Genomic DNA, 16,824 nt, shown 5'->3' with positions numbered 1-16,824 from the left:
TAGGGCAAAAATGTAAAATGTGAGGACAGTCGTAAGTTCAAGGACTGGTCAAAAGTGTGAGGACCAGTCAAAAATAACTTTTTCAGCCCTCTGAGTAGTCCATACGCACAAAAGGACTAACCAGAGGGCTGAAAAAAGTCATTTCTGACAGGTCCTCGCACTTTTGACTGGTCCTCACACTTATGACCATCCTCACATTTATGCCCATGCAGCATTCTTAACAACCATGTCACTCATTTCACAACTGCTTCTCTTCACCATGGTGACAAGATAGGGCAAAAATGTAAAATGTGAGGACAGTCGTAAGTTCAAGGACTGGTCAAAAGTGTGAGGACCAGTCAAAAATAACTTTTTCAGCCCTCTGAGTAATCCATATGCATAAAAGGATACAGTAATAGAGAGGGATGAAGGAAGGGAAGGGAAATTAGAATAGGAGTGACAGTAAGAGAGGGAGGAAGAGAGGAGGAGAAGGAGAAAGGAAGAGGAAATAGGAGAAGAAGAGGGTGGGGGGAAGAGAAAGTAAGAAAGAAAGAAAAGAGAGGTGGTAGGTTTGAGGAGAAAGATTGCTGTACAATAAAAAAGATGAAAGGGAAGAAAGCCAACCCCAAACAAATATAAAGATATTAAGATAAAGAATGAATTGTTAAACTTTAAAGAATAAAAGAGAACAAATATGAATAAATAGCAATAATTAGAAACACACATACAAACATACAATGTATTTTCTTTGAACAGAATATTTGGCTGGTTCACAAATTTAAACAGTGTTTAGTCATTTCAATTAAATTTACAATTTCTATATTTCCTTTTTGCCATATTTATTCCTCATCTATTTTTTTAAAAAAACAATATTACCCTTCATCCTCATCTCTAATCTTAATCAAATTCAATTTTTCCCTTCTATTCTATATTATACCCCTTCCCATTGTCATCTATTTTTATATCCATCCTCACATTGGTTAATTATGTAATTATGTAATACAGTTGTTTAATACAAATTCAACATTTTAATATAAATCAATTAGTTATATAACTATCTTTTTGTATATTAATCAATATGAACATGAATATTCCAATTATTTCCATGCAATCCAATTTCTTACAAATCAATTAATTATATTTACCAATAATAATAAACCAAATAATTTCCCCCATATATTCCTCCAAACCACAACTTAACCATTTCTGCTTTCAACACAGTATACAATTAATAGTATCTCAATTATTACAATTCCCTAGTTAAAAAGACCTTTTTTTTCTTTTGTGTTTTAAAATCTTGAATCTAAAATCTTGAATGTTGAATTCATACTGGCGGGCTTCTCATGAGGATTCCAGTTTAGAAAAAACACAGGACAAGTGTTTTCTCGGGATGAGAGAGCAACAAACAAACAGCTACTATCTCTTTTATTAGTTACCAAAATACAGCGTCATCAGAAGGCGTTATTATTACTACACATCTCATATTACGTACAAGGGATGGGAAAACAATAGTAAGGATGCAAAGCGGAACTTTAACTCTGGCTTTATACAATTCTCAGATATTATTAGGCGAGAGGCCCATCTCCGTTATCTGATTCTCAGGAATATGATTCTCAGGAAGGAGATAAGAGATATTTTTACTTTGTATCTCAGGATGTTTATACAAGGAGATATCTTTGCTTTTGCAGGCACATCCTATGTTAAAAACAATGAGAGAATGAATAGGGCCCTTCATATAGTATCCATGTGAACCCGCTTTTCATTGTCTGGTTATTTCGGTGCTAAGCTCCATACAAGTGTCCAACCAGTTAAACTGGTCTATACATGTACTATGGCCACCGCATTCCCACATTTCCTCTGTTTTTGTTTTTTGCAACAGGGTTCAGCTGTGTTGTTATTATGATGTTCTCTTTATGCCTGGGAAACATGCCTATCATCATAGCAAACAAAGCAGGAATATATTGAATACTACAACATACAGAAATAAGCAAAGCAATGATCATGAGTACAGTAGACAATATGTTCTTCAGCCATCTGGTTTCTGCAAATGTTTTTAGCTCACCCATCCTTTTATTATGGTGAACAAAGTTAGTGGAAAAGTGGCCAGGAGATGTCAAGTGAGGTAGGCCATCAAGTTTCTGAGTTGTACATTTCCACAAATCACTCACACAAATTGTAAATCCATCCGAATCCAGACACCCAAGAAAACCACATGTCAGGAGTTTGTAACCTCTGAGTTATCTTGGAAGCCCTATCTTGCAAGTCCCGAGCACCTCCTCTGACCACACCTGATTTGTTCCTCCAGTTCCAGAAGGGCTTTGGTTTCACTTTTCAGGACGTCCTTCCTATTGGAGGGAATAAAACCTTTGCACATTTGCAGAAGGGAGGGGAGACATTGGATGCAGCAACAAAGCAAAACAAACAGTACAATTATAGATACAATATTTGGCATAATTGATTTCAACCAAGAATCATCCAGGAGCCATGACCAAAGAGCAGTCCAGGTGTCAATGGCGCCAGATCCATTGGATGATAAGGGATTGTTTTTTGATCAAGTTTTCCATATGTTCTATGGTGTGACTGATGTTATACTGATAATCAGATACATAGGTACAACAACATGAATGTATAAGGGCACAATTGCCTCCTTTAGCTAAGGCATATCGGTTTTGTAAGACTACCTCTCTGATGTCAGCCAGTTCTTTATTCATCAGCTTCAGCACCTTGATAGTCTCGTTGAACATATATACTGTCCAGTTATTTAATAAATGAAGATCCCAATAGTTCATTGCCACCCGAGATTGGGCCTCTGGATATCTGAGTTTTTAATGAGCCACCCAGTGTCAGTGATGGGTGTGGTTTAGGAAATAGGAGTAGTGGAGTTTGTCCAATTAGCAGCTATTTGAATGTCTTTTATTACTGTCCCATCATGATTGAATGTAGAGGCTGCTGACATGAAGGATCATGAGATGTAGGGGCAATAGATGCAAGATCGTGACTTAATTCCAGAATCCATGATATATAATCTCCTCTATGCAATTGTTACAGAGGCCCATTGTTCTTATTCACTCCCCCCTCAGCTGGAAATGTCAATATGGGAACCTTAGGTGTTGGAGTAGACTTAAGTAGAAAGTAAGGACCTTGTGCATAGACAATGCGTTTGTGGCAGGAGCGTTCTTACATGGTCACTTGAGAGTCCCAAAGCTAACAATGTAGTCACTTATACGTGTGAAACAAAATTACTAGCAAAATCAGAAAAACAATTCTACTAACATTAGTATGTATAAGAAAGTGTTAAAATGTATATGTACAATGTGAAGTTTCCTCCTGATGAATCTTTCGCTGTGCGCAGGGGACCAACTTCCGGTGTAGTCCTGCAAAGCTGATGGTCACCACCTTGCGTTAAGAGTCTGTTGCCGGGAGGACTCAGCAAGATGTTTTTTCTCTTAAATCTCAGCACCAGGGGTTTCTCCTTCTTTTTGTTGTAAATGAAATGGTCTTATGTGTCTTTTGGGGATCCAAATGATGCGATCATTGTCCTGGACAGCAGCATATCCATGGCCCCAGGTAATAAGGTCAGCAGGTCCTCTCCATGCAGGATCAGGTAGTTGGTGGAAATAGACCTTCGGTTTTAGGGCAGCTGATGGATAAGCAGAAAAATGACGGGTCGCAGCCGATGTGGGAGGCTGTCCAGTCAGGTTAAGAAAGTTCAAAGTATATAAACAAAGGTTGAGTTTGTTTTGCATGGCTGGGAGGCCGAGGCATTTTTCCTCTTTCAATTTTATAAGCCAAATTTATGTGTGATGGACCACTTGTTACAAAAGTCTGCAAAGGCAGTACTGGTGTAGTAGATCCATTGTCAGTTTTAATTTCAATTGGGCGTCCCATCGATGCAGAAGTCCGAATACAATGATTTATTACATGTTTGGTTGCTTCCTCCCTTTTTTGGGAATGCCAATAATTAGTCCTGAATAAGTATCCAAGGAAACATGCAAATATTTCCATGGGGCAAAGGAAAGGTATTGAGTCACATCCATTTGCCAAATTTCACAAGCTTTTTAGAACTCTAGGGTTACACCCATAGGGATAGAATGAGCTTGTTGACTACAGGTAGGACATTGTTGTATGATGGCAGTCACTTCAGCTGCCGTGAGACCAAATTGTTTCGCCAATGCTTTTTTATTTTGATGAAAATAGGCATGACTGTCCTATGGTGTGATGGAAGATATAACCATGAGCGCAGTTGCAGCTTTGTCATTTCCCTCTTCCAATCTCTGTCTCCGCTACCCACAATATCTATAACCTTCCAATAAACAAATCTCCTTATAACACTAAACATTCAAGTCCTTCTCTCACTGCCATTCTGACTTCCAAGCCAGCCCGTCTGTGCAAACCAACTTTTTCTTAAACAATTCAACTCCTTCTTACATTCCCTGTAACACTGGGTTCTTTGCATACCAGTCTTTATTCAAAATAGCACAATTATCTATTCACAGCCTACAATATCCAGTCAATCCTAAAAATTTCCTCAACTCTTCAGGTGTTATCTTCTGTCATTAATTAAATGTCCTATGTATTTTATCTCTCTTTCTACATATTGTAACTTCTAACTCATCTCTGTGATAATTCCAAACAAACAAACAAATAAACAAACAACAGACAAACAAAGAACAAACATGCCATCTGTTAAGTATGCAAAATGCACGTAGACATAAAAACATTAAGGAGTATTTTGAGTCAATGCTCTGAAATAGAATTGGGTATGAAAGTATTTAAAACGTCAAAAATGTTCAGAAGGAAAAAAATCAAAATTGCATTCTGAGCCGTTCAGTGCTCTGCAAAGGCAGGTATCAGATATCACCCTTTCACTCCCGCCTTTCTCTGGCTCGTTCTCTGAGAGAAAAAAAAATGGTTAAAAGTACAAAGTAGCCCCCCCCCTTTCGTGCCTCTCATCTCCCAGGGAAAAAAGGGAGGGGGTGAGGGAAAGGAAAAAAAAAATTTAAAACAGACCAAGCCTCCCTTCTCTTCGGAGGGCAGGGAGAGAAAAGAAAAAAGGTGCTTATACACAAAATTACATTTCATGCAATCCAATACACACCCATTCACATCTGTACTGCAATCAGACCTTTTGTATAATACATCCTTCATGCGAATCAGTCATTCAAATTATTTCAATGAACTAGTTTATTCCCAAAACAGTGAAAAAATTCAGGCAACAGTCATAATCACAAAAAGTGATATGGGCCCATAACCATTGCCCGGTTTTCCACAGTTTCAAGTTCAAACCCAGTCAATTTTTGCTGGCCAGCCAAGCATATCAATTCCACACACTATCATTATAGATGCACATCAACAAAATATTTTTAACAGAAATCACTTCAAGTTGATTAGTTCAAATTATCTGAGTCTTCCCATTTAGACAGGCTCTAATTTTATTTCCTGCTAAACCCCGGGTGGGAAGAACAATAAACAATTTATTTATTTATTTATTTATTTTTTCAGCCTGAGAAACATACTGAGAGTCAGAGATCAAATTAAAAGCTTGTTGAGAAAAAGTGTGAAAGCTAAGATAGTCGCAGACAATTAGTGTAAGATTCTTTCCAGATGTCGTCATGAGTATCCTTGTAAGCAATGGCTCCTCTGGAGAAAATCATTAAGCAAGTAAACCTAGGATCTTTAGGCAAATGATATGAAATACAGTTTACATAGTCAGTTAGAGCACACTGAAGAGATGAATCATTCCGAAGACAAAAGTAAAAGTCAGATTTTGAGATAGAAAGAATAATATTTATTAGATCAGTTCCATTTCTTCGACAGTCTGGATTACGTCCCAAGGTTATAATTTCAGCAATAGCTTAAATAAAGGGTAAAATATTTTTAGATGGTAATGAGACAAATAAAGCAATGTACTTTTTGCTGTTCTAAAACAGAATTAAATCTCCTGGCTTTTTCTTTTAGTCAATAACTCAAATAATGGACTAAGTAAATGCATAGGTAAAGAGAAATATGAGCAGTCCCAATTAATAGTACCCAGTAATTGTTGCAAATTTAACTTTGGATAACTTTAAAAGCCGGAGCAGAAAGAGATTGCACATACAGATAAGGAGCTGTATTTTCTCTGGGGCAATGTGCAATTCATTTACACATAAATCATTTTGTATTTTCAAAAAGCCAATTAGGTTGTATTTTTTGTGCTCCAATTTAAATGTCATCTATACGATGATCCTGACACACTTTAATCATATCTGCCAAATTAAGATTTTTTCCCAGCCCAACAATAGCTTTTAAGTGGTGTTGTTTTTTAGTTTTCTTTCTTTATGTTAGAGAAGGCTTGTTGACGCTTGCCAGAAACAAGCATTTTTCTGAAGGCTTGTTAAGCACATTCAGAAGAAGCTTGCAAAATTGCAGCCGGCAGACACACTGAAAGCATTTCAGCAATTTATTCTATCCATCCCCCCTTTTTTGTCTAACTGTTCCTTTAAATTCTGCTTAATGGGGGTGTAACTGACTCCTTCAGAATGAGCTGATGCTTAATTTCATGCCGTGCGTCTGCGTGGGTGATTTAACGTGAGAGCAATCTCTCAACAAAGTCTGAAAAGGAACTATTAACAGTGTCCTGAAGGCTTTTATTTATTTATTTTTTAATGTATCATAAAACACTCTATAACTAATCTCCAGAGTGCAAAAAATTTTTCAGGGCTGGGGAGGTTTGTGGAGGCATGTTCCCATCTGCTTCCACATATTCACTTTTAAAGAGCCCTTTTATTGCCAAAAGTTTTTTAGAAGGTAAATCAAATTCTTTTCATGGGCAGGACTTTCCCGTTATCTTTTTAAAAACAATAATATTAGTCTTGGATATCTCACCAAGCTCCTCAGATACTGCGTCTGCTGCTTGGAAAGACCTCCCCCCCATACTCACGAAAGATTGTCGCCGTGTTTCAGGCTAAATCGTGGTGCACAGCCTCTTCCAGGCGGTGAGAACAGGGGTTCCAAGAGACGTATAGCCTCAAGGGCTATCATGTCGGGGTACCTGGCAATTCTGCGTCCATACTCACGATTTATGGGAGGGTGCTTCGTCCGCAGACGACCGGCCCTGGTTTGCAGAGGCTTCTTCCAGCCGAATGAGTATGAAATTACCAAGAGACATATAGCACCAAGCAGGGTAATCACGTCGGGGTCACCAGATGTTGAATTCATACTGGCGGGCTTCTCATGAGGATTCCAGTTTAGAAAAAACACAGGACAAGTGTTTTCTCGGGATGAGAGAGCAACAAACAAACAGCTACTATCTCTTTTATTAGTTACCAAAATACAGCGTCATCAGAAGGCGTTATTATTACTACACATCTCATATTACGTACAAGGGATGGGAAAACAATAGTAAGGATGCAAAGCGGAACTTTAACTCTGGCTTTATACAATTCTCAGATATTATTAGGCGAGAGGCCCATCTCCGTTATCTGATTCTCAGGAATGTGATTCTCAGGAAGGAGATAAGAGATATTTTTACTTTGTATCTCAGGATGTTTATACAAGGAGATATCTTTGCTTTTGCAGGCACATCCTATGTTAAAAACAATGAGAGAATGAATAGGGCCCTTCATATAGTATCCATGTGAACCCGCTTTTCATTGTCTGGTTATTTCGGTGCTAAGCTCCATACAAGTGTCCAACCAGTTAAACTGGTCTATACATGTACTATGGCCACCGCATTCCCACACTTGAATTTAAAATCTCTTTTGCCCTAAATAATTTCCCATTGTTTGCACCTACCTTTTTTGGTGAGGAAAAGGAAAATAAATCTGCTGCCTAATTTTCCAACGTTGCAAGCAAACAGCAAAGCCAACAGCCTGTTTTACTTTCAGTTTCGTTTTGAGCTTGGTTTGCACAAAGAGAAAAAAAAACTGCTGAGCAATTTAGCGAGAGCAGAGCCCTGAGCAAATCATCTGAGAGGGGGAAGCCGAGCTAATCAACGTAGGGCGGCCCTTTGAAGCCCCGCGGCAAGAGTTTAAACAGGTTTTTTCCCTCTAGCCATCAGCGGGGACTCAGGAGGCAGCCGGGACTCAGGAGGCAGAATGAAAAATCGGGACTTTTTTAAAACGCCGCGGGACGCGGGACAAATTGCTCAAAAGTGGGACGTCTGGTCACCTTATCTAAGTACCAAGTACAGCCTCTTAGGAGCCTAAGACTTGGCAGCACAAGGAAACAATGACTTAATAGCCATCCATCAATCCCCCAACCAACCAATAAAAAGCTACACTCTACCAGGCACCATATAAATACTGTGCATGGAACAGCCCAGAGCATACATTCTTTGAAAAGACAGAAGTTCCCAATGGATGGGCTCCAGCACGAGCCCAAAAATTCAGAAGACTAAATCTCTGGTCCCGATGACTGATCCAGATTGGATCCTAAAGTTGTTCTGTCTTTGTGACCATTTTATTTCTCATGGTATCATTAAAACTGCCCAGTATATCATCGGACTCCAGCTACTAGCCCTGGACGACATCTTCGAATCTCGCTGTTTTGAGAAAGTTGCATAACATTCTCAGAGACTTTTTGGACTGTTGCCTTCTGGCAGAAGATACAGAACAATTAAAACTCGGACCACACGTTTTCTGAATAGTTTTATCCCAGAGCTGTAATTGCACTCAACAATGAACTAAAGGGCCATCATCAGTGAGCAGTTGGACAGTAATTCTTGGTCTGTTGTGTGGATGTTTGGGTGGTTTAGGGGTGGGGAATTGTGGTGGGTGGGAATGTGTTTGGGGATTGTTATGTGTGTTGGAGCTGGTCTTTGGGTGTTAAGTGAATTTTGTTGTATGGGTATACTGTGTATACAAGTACAATGACAATAAAGTTATTATTACAGACTATCCACCATGTATTTTTACCTACCTCTCAACTTGAATTTCAATCAGTCCATTCTGGGAAAAGCCTAAATTCTGGTCTTCCTAATAGAGTACTATGGAGAAAAGGTTTAATTACTTTATTTATTTATTTATTTATTTATTTATTTATTTATTTATTTATTTTATTTTATTTCTATACCGCCTTTCTCCCGTAGGAGTCAAGGCGGTGTACAGTCAAGAAAAATATAGACACACAAACATCATAAAATTGCTAATTAAAATTATTACTTAGTTTGGTCAATTAAATAAAACCCAGAATTAGATAACATTTAAAAAATCATTCACATGTTCATATGTTTAGCCCCACCTGTTGGAACATCAGGGTCTTGAGGGCACGGCGGAAAGCACGGAGATCAGGGATATTCCGTATCTCCGGGGGCAGTTCATTCCAAAGGGTTGGAGCCCCCACAGAGAAGGCCCTCCCCCTGGGAGTCACCAGTCGACATAATTTGACTGACGGTACCCTGAATAGTCCCTCCCTGTGAGAACGAACTGGTCGGTGGTGGCAAAAGACGGTCTCGTAGGTACCCAGGTCCTAAGCCATGGAGCGCTTTAAAGGTGATAACTAACACCTTGAATCGCACCCGGAAGACCACTGGGAGCCAGTGCCGCTCGCGTAGGAGAGGTGTTACATGGGCATAACGAGGTGCGCCCATAATCACCCACGCGGCTACGTTCTGGACCAGTTGGAGCCTCCGGGTGCTTTTCAAGGGGAGCCCCATGTAGAGAGCATTACAGTAGTCCATAACGGAGGTAACTAGGGCATGAGTGACCGTGCGCAAGGCGTCCCGATCCAGAAAGAGACGCAACTGGCGGATCAGGTGAACCTGATAAAAGGCACCCCTGGCCACGGCCGTCAAATGATCTTCTAAAGATAACCGTGAATCCAGGAGGACACCCAAGTTGCGGGCCCTCTCTGTGGGGAGCAAGATCTCATCCCCTATTTTCAGTGATGGTACTAGCTGATTATACTGGGACACCGGAAGCCACAGCCACTCGGTCTTGGAGGGGTTGAGTCTGAGCTTGTTTCTCCCCATCCAGATCCGCATGGCCTCCAGGCAACGGGACATCACAGCAAGGGCATCATTGGGGTGGTCTGGGGTGGAGATGTATAGCTGTGTGTCATCAGCATACTGATGAACACTTACCCCGAAACCACGGATGATCTCGCCTAGCGGTTTTACATAAATGTTGAACAGAAGGGGTGAGAGGACTGACCCTTGCGGCACCCCACAAATAAGGTGCCTCGAGGTCGACCTCTGCCCTCCTGCCAACACAAACTGCGAACGGTCAGAGAGGAAGGAGGAGAACTACCGAAGCACGGTGCCCCCTATTCCTAACCCCTCCAGCCGGTGCAGTAAGATACCATGGTCGATGGTATCAAAAGCCGCTGAGAGATCTAATAGGACCAGGATAGAGGAGCAACCTCTGTCCCGAGCCCTCCAGAGATCATCCACCAATGCGACCAATGCCGTTTCCGTGCTGTATCATGACCTGAAGCCCGACTGGAATGGATCCAGATAGACAACTTCATCCAGGTATCGGGGTAGTTGTCGTGCCACCACACTCTCAACAACCTTCGCAACAAAGCGAAGATTGGAGACTGGACAATAATTTGATAATATAGCTGGGTCCAGGGAAGGCTTCTTGAGGAGGGGCTTCACAACCGCCTCTTTCAAGGTGGCGGGAAAGACACCCTCACTCAGAGAAGCATTTATAATCCCGAAGCCAGCCTCGTGTAACCTCCCGGGAGGCCAGTACCAACCAGGAGGGACACGGGTCCAATAAACATGTGGCAGCGTTAAGCTTGCCCAGAATCCTGTCCACGTCCTCAGGAGCCACAGAGTCAAACTCTTCCCAGATAACGCTCTCAAGATCTGCCCCCGTCTCCTCCCCTGGCTCTACCCAATCGGAGTCCAGGCCTTCCCGAATCTGAGTGACTTTATCATGCAGGAATTGTACAAAATCCTCAGCTCAACCCTTTAAGGGAACTTCCCGTACCCCCACCTGAAGTAGGGAGCGGGTCACCCTAAACAGCACAGCTGGGCGGTTCTCTGCAGATGCAATAAGAGCGGAGAAGTAGCTAGACTTCGCCGTTCTTATCACCACTAGGTAGGTCTTAATATAAGATCTCATCTGTGTTCGGTCAGATTCAGATTGGCTGTCCTCCAGTCGCTGTCCAGGTGTCTTTTCCAACGCTTCATCTCTCTCAGCTCCTCGGAAAACCAAGGAGCTAGACGAGATCGGCATCGGGTCAGAGGCCACAAAGGCACAACGCGGTCCAAGGCCCCAGTAGCCGCCCTGTCCCAGGCGACCACCAGGTCCTCAGTCGAGTTGTGAGCCCGAGTCTCAGGAAATGGCCCAAGCTCCATCAGGAACCTTTCGGGGTCCATCAGGCGCCTGGGACGGAACCATTTGGTTGGTTCCGTCTCCCTGCGGTGGGTGGAAGTGACTTGAAAGTCCATGTGAAGGAGAGAATGATCAGACCATGACAAGGGCTTGATGTCTATATCCCCTATTCTTAGATCATTCAGCCACTGATCAGAGACAAAAATCAAGTCCAGAGTGTGATTCCCCAAGTGGGTGGGGCCTTGAACTACCTGGGTCAGGTCCATGGCCGTCATGGAAGCCATGAACTCCCGAGCCATCTCCGATATCTCACCAGCGGATGGCAGGTTAAAATCCCCCATAACAATAAGTCTGGGGGTTTCCACCGCCACCCCGGTTATAATGTCGAGCAGCTCAGGCAGGACCGCTGTTACGTGGCAGGGAGCCAGGTACGCAATCAGTAGGCCCATCTGAATCCCCTGACCCCACTTCACAAGGAGGGACTCACATCCGGCTATCTGAGGAACAGTGGCCTCCCTCAGGCAAAGACTTTCTCTAATGATTGCTGCCACTCCCCCACCCCTTCCCTGAGTCCTTGGCTGATGGAATGCACGGAAACCTGGCGGGCACATTTCCACAAGGGGAACTCCTCCCTCCTGGCCTAACCAGGTCTCCGTAATCCCTGCCAGGTCAGCACCCCCCTCTGAAATAAGATCATGAATGAGGGGGGCTTTATTTTCCACTGACCTGGCAGGGTTAATATTAATGAATATTAATATTAATGAATTTACTGATCATTATACAAATAAACTCTCTGTTGCAATCATAGCATGCAATATCATGTTAAATAGATCCTTCCTTTTGTATAGCTTTATACCCAATTTGCAGAGCTTGTTAGTTTATCATGATGAATGGACAACATCTTGTTATAGGCCATATATACTGGGATTTATTTACATAGCAGATGTCCATTACTTATTTCTGAACAGTCATTGATTGAAACCATTCAATTCCTTGATTCTGAATACTCATAGAAGTAGAATCAGATGTAATAATTATGTCAGTATATTATAAAACTGATATTTCTTTAAAGTACCTATGCAGGGTATCACACCCTATAAATCTTGTGCTGCCTCTTTTAAACAGTGGTGTATTTCTGAAAGGAATGAACAAAGAACATTGGAAGTGTATGCCAAAGTATATACACTAGCAGGATCACCCAAGGTTATCCCAACTGCCAGTTAAAGCACCTTTATAGGAGGATGCTGAATGTGGATGACTATGGCGAGGACATCATTTCATAATGCACAGGAGAAGGCAATGGTAAACCATTCCTGAGTTTTAGCAAGAAAACCATATGGATAGATAAAATAGTGACTGGTGATGTGTTGCCAGATGATATACTCTCAGGTAGATGACACTGAAGCAAAGTAATAGTGTTTATGATACAGTTAAATTATTATTTTTTTAGACATCTAGGTGTCACTATGCAGAAAATCTGAAAGTGCAAAAACAAAAATTGAGTGAGAACTTGGAATATAAGAAACATAAACATGGAAATGAATGTTTCATCTTTCAACAAAATAAAAGATGAAACAAATTGACAACACACTGACATGTTAGGCATCAAAATACTTACTAATCAACAAACAAAAAGAAGAAAAAATGTTGCTTTCATAATCACAAAAAATATAAGAACAGTGCTCTGATACAATGCAGTCAGAGGCTAAATAATATAAATTAGCTTTGTGAACAGTCTTTTAATTTAATTACCCAAGTTTATGCTCCAACTACACTGCAGAAGAAGAAGAAATTGGTGAGTTTTATGGTTAAATTCAAGGGAAAATTGATAAAACATGCAAGCAAGCTAAGGAATCCAAAATTGGAAATATTAAGAAGGAAAATATAGTTGGACTGCATAGTCTAGGAAAGAAAAATGAAGCAGGAGAATTACTTATTTCTGCTAATTCAAAGACTTTTCATTGTTTCCAGAACTGGAAGATAAATTTATATCAGCATTTCAGGTCATTATCAAGCTGGAAATCAATAGAAAATAATGGAATGTATACAGAAATATGGCAAACAATTGAGGAATAATTGGTAAAGGTTTTTACTAAACTGCCAACCATTTGGAGAACACCGTAGTCAACAGATTGGAAGAAGTAACTCTACATTGATATGCCAATAAAGAATACTATACAGAGTGTGGAAAAATTTGAATAGTATTCTTAATTTCACAACCTAGCAAAATAATAATGAGGATCATCTATTGAAGATTAGAACTCTTAGATGGAAAATTTCAAGGTGATTCTAAAAGGGATTAAGAACAAGAATGTATGTATACTTTATATTTGAGAAACCAAAAAATACTACAAATATGTCAGGATGTGCTTTATTAATTATAAAAAGGCCTTTGATTGTGGAAAACATGTCAAGCTGTGGAATGGTTAGGAAAATATTCATTTTCCAGAACATTTTCATCATATATCATTCCAAATCTGTAATGATAATATTCTGATAATTGAAAATCAGAGTGAATAATCTACAATCACTACTACTAAGTCAAGGAGGATAAGATTAAATATAAAGAGACTAGGTTAATCACAAAAGCTATGGTAATCAGCCTTAAATTGGCATTGTCTTTTAGGATCAATTTAAGATTAAAGGAATTAGCAATCAAAAAATGCACTTCATTTTAGCAATGGCAGAGTAGCAATGAAAGCTTGGACAAAATATTTGGATACTGTGCTGTACCCACAAACATTCATGCAGGCAATATAAGTTAAAATTGGATTCTGAAGAAGCAAGTTAAAAGAATATTGGTGCTTTTGAACTTTGGTGTTGGAGAATATTCCTGAAAATATTATGGATAGCCAAAAACAAGTAAACAAATGAATCATTAAAATAAAATCTAGAGTTCTTACTGAAAGCATAAATGGCCAGGCTCAAATTATCATATTTTGGACACATTATTTGAAGATGTAGTTTCTTGGAGATAGTTATAATAGTTTTCTTAGAAGGAACTAGAGAGCTAGTGGACATTGGTTTGATTTGATTTTAATTTGATAGTAGACTGGGAGAGGTGAGTGGAAAGAAAAGAAGAGAATGACCAGCAGCAAGGTGGTAGGACTCAATTACAGCAACAATGAGCATGCCACTGGAAAATCTGAAGAACCAAGTTGGAGACAGCTTTTCCTGGAAAAACATCTATCTATATAGTTACTAAAAGTCTACTGATTTGATGGCATATTAGAATTTCTGAATTAGCTTCTGAATTAGAATAACTTTATTTTCACTTTGAATGTACACTAATCAGCATACATTAAAATGAAAGTTGATTGCAAAGGGTCACCACATCTAAAATACACTACATAAACATGACAAAATAAATAAATACAAAATTACGCATATATCTACATATATTATATGACACAGAAACAACAGAGTCTAGTTCGGATGTATACATGTACATGGCAAGAAAAACGAATCTTGTGAATTTACCAGATGGATGGCATAGGGAACAAACCTCTTACAGAATCTGGTAGTCCTGCTAGAAATGCTTCGAAATCTCCTCCCATTGGGGAACAACAGAAACAGATCATAAAGTGAGTGTGTGGGGTCTCTAACAATGCTTAGAGCTCTAAGCACATAGTGCATATAAACAGTATCCTGAATAACAGAAAGCAAGCTTCCTATAATCTTGGCTGTCCTTACCACTCTCTGTATGGACCTTTTATCTGAGGCACTGCTGCCACCAAACCAGTGATGCAGTTTGTTAAAATGCTTTCAATTGTGCCTCTGTAAAAAATGGCCAGGACAGAAGGAGAAAGATGTGCTTTCCTCATTCGACACAGGAAATGCAGATGCTGATTCGCACGCTTCACTAAGGATATCGTGTGGAGAGACCAATTCAGCTTGATAAATCAATACTGACTTGATGACATATGATAAATCAATGCAGAGAAAAGAAATGATAACTGCTCTGGTGACAAATTTTGGAGGTACTTATTCTCTTGTTTACTTCAGACTTGCCATGGAAGGAGATGAGTATACAATAGAACTATGCAATACTTTGGATTTGAGTAAGAAAGCTGCTTTAGAGCTTTCTTACTCAAAGGGTATAAATATATTTTCAAGTATTACAGAAGAGTGGTACATTCGCATGTAGGCTGAATCATCTGTTTAGAACTCCAGTCAGAAGTATTGTATTGCATTGCATTACTATTAAAACTGCAGAACTGACAGAAAAGAGGAAGCATGACAAAATCAGTAATAGACAAGAGCAAAAACAAAAACAAACCCACCTTGAACTTGTCCCTAAACAGTGCACCACTGATACACATAGCTATCTACCAAAAATATTATCAGAAAACATATTAAGATATTAAGAAAACCATCATGAGCAGGAAATTGCAGCTTTGCAGCAATTGTATTCAAAAACTCTGCAATTGCTAGATTATGATGGGGTGATTAGATGGCAGGGAAAAGGAAAAATTGCAAAAATTTAGAGGCCAGGCCTTTTCATAGCTGACAGTGATGGAATTAAAAGTATAAAGGAAAAGAAGCAGGAGCAAGAATCCAGAAACTTTGGTAAAAGAATGAAGCTGCTACAAAGAAAAGAAAAGGTGTTGTACAATAGATCCATGTAAATTTCCCCCTAGAATTAAACTATATGGAATTAATTTATGTCTCTCATGATATTCCATTATTATAAGTGGTATGTATGTATCATTTACAGTTATCACTTACCGATACTAATGAAGGCAGACAGTTTCATTCTCTGTCTACATCAAGATATACAATATACATTTTTTTACATTAGAAATACATTAGAACTCTTCCAAAATAGGCAGAGAGTACATGAATTGAATAAGTTTCATAAAATAGAGAAACTGAATGATCACATCCATAATACCAGTATTTATTATTTGTGATTATAAATTATGAACTTTCTGGCCATCTTTGAGAACAGGCTACCTGCAAATATAGTAAATAGATAAACAAGGGATGGCTGGGCAGGAAAAAGATGGATGGTTAAGAAATATGAATGAATGAATACAAACACACTAGAATGTCTTCTGCACAAGTCTGGTTCACACATTGAGCTAAGTCATAATACAACTTGATTTGTTTATCTTAATTAATCTAGGCATTGAATTTTCTCTCAAGTTGTAGAGTTATTTTGAAGCATATCAGTTCTTAGAGTCTTCCTAGCAGTTCGAAAGCATGCAAATGTGAATAGATAAATAGGTACCATTTCAGTGAGAAGTCAGTGCTGACCACATGATCCCAGAAAGTGTCCTCAGACAACCCTGGCTCCCTCAGCTAGGAGACGGAGACGAGCACATCCCCCTAGAGTTGGAAACAAATGAACAGGGAAAAAACCTTTACTTTTTCTCAGAGCACTGGTTTGGTCTTCTGAATCTCCTTATTGTTCTATAGGAATTCTAGAATGCCCACCATTGTCTCCGGTCACTCTGCACTGCACAGGAAATCAATGCTGATGATTTATCAAATATTTAAGCTTAGTTTTATTATATGTTACAGTATTAGACAGTTTAGACAGTTTTTCTAGACACCACTATTGCTTTTGTTAATTTTTAAA

General features: G+C 39.6%; 2 long non-coding RNA genes across 3 annotated transcripts in view; one reads left to right on the top strand and one right to left on the bottom strand.

Moving 5' to 3' along the window:
- The window catches only part of LOC117664983 (uncharacterized), a 222,596-nt gene that overhangs the window by 8,554 nt on the left and 197,218 nt on the right, over nucleotides 1-16,824 (top strand). The gene's annotated exons all lie outside the window — the stretch shown is intronic.
- LOC117664984 (uncharacterized) lies at nucleotides 1,360-16,694 on the bottom strand. The gene is made up of 4 exons (XR_009622608.2): nucleotides 16,474-16,694; nucleotides 8,878-8,944; nucleotides 7,753-7,856; nucleotides 1,360-7,185 (listed from the first exon to the last, which is right to left on the bottom strand). It is a non-coding gene; the product is annotated as an uncharacterized LOC117664984 (long non-coding RNA).

This window comes from Pantherophis guttatus, chromosome 4 (assembly GCF_059756535.1).
Source record: "Pantherophis guttatus breed Tessera chromosome 4, ASM5975653v1, whole genome shotgun sequence".
Classification (NCBI taxonomy): domain Eukaryota; kingdom Metazoa; phylum Chordata; class Lepidosauria; order Squamata; family Colubridae; genus Pantherophis; species Pantherophis guttatus.
The sequence above is the reverse complement of the archived record's forward strand: the minus strand, read 5'-3'. Positions and strand labels throughout refer to the sequence as shown.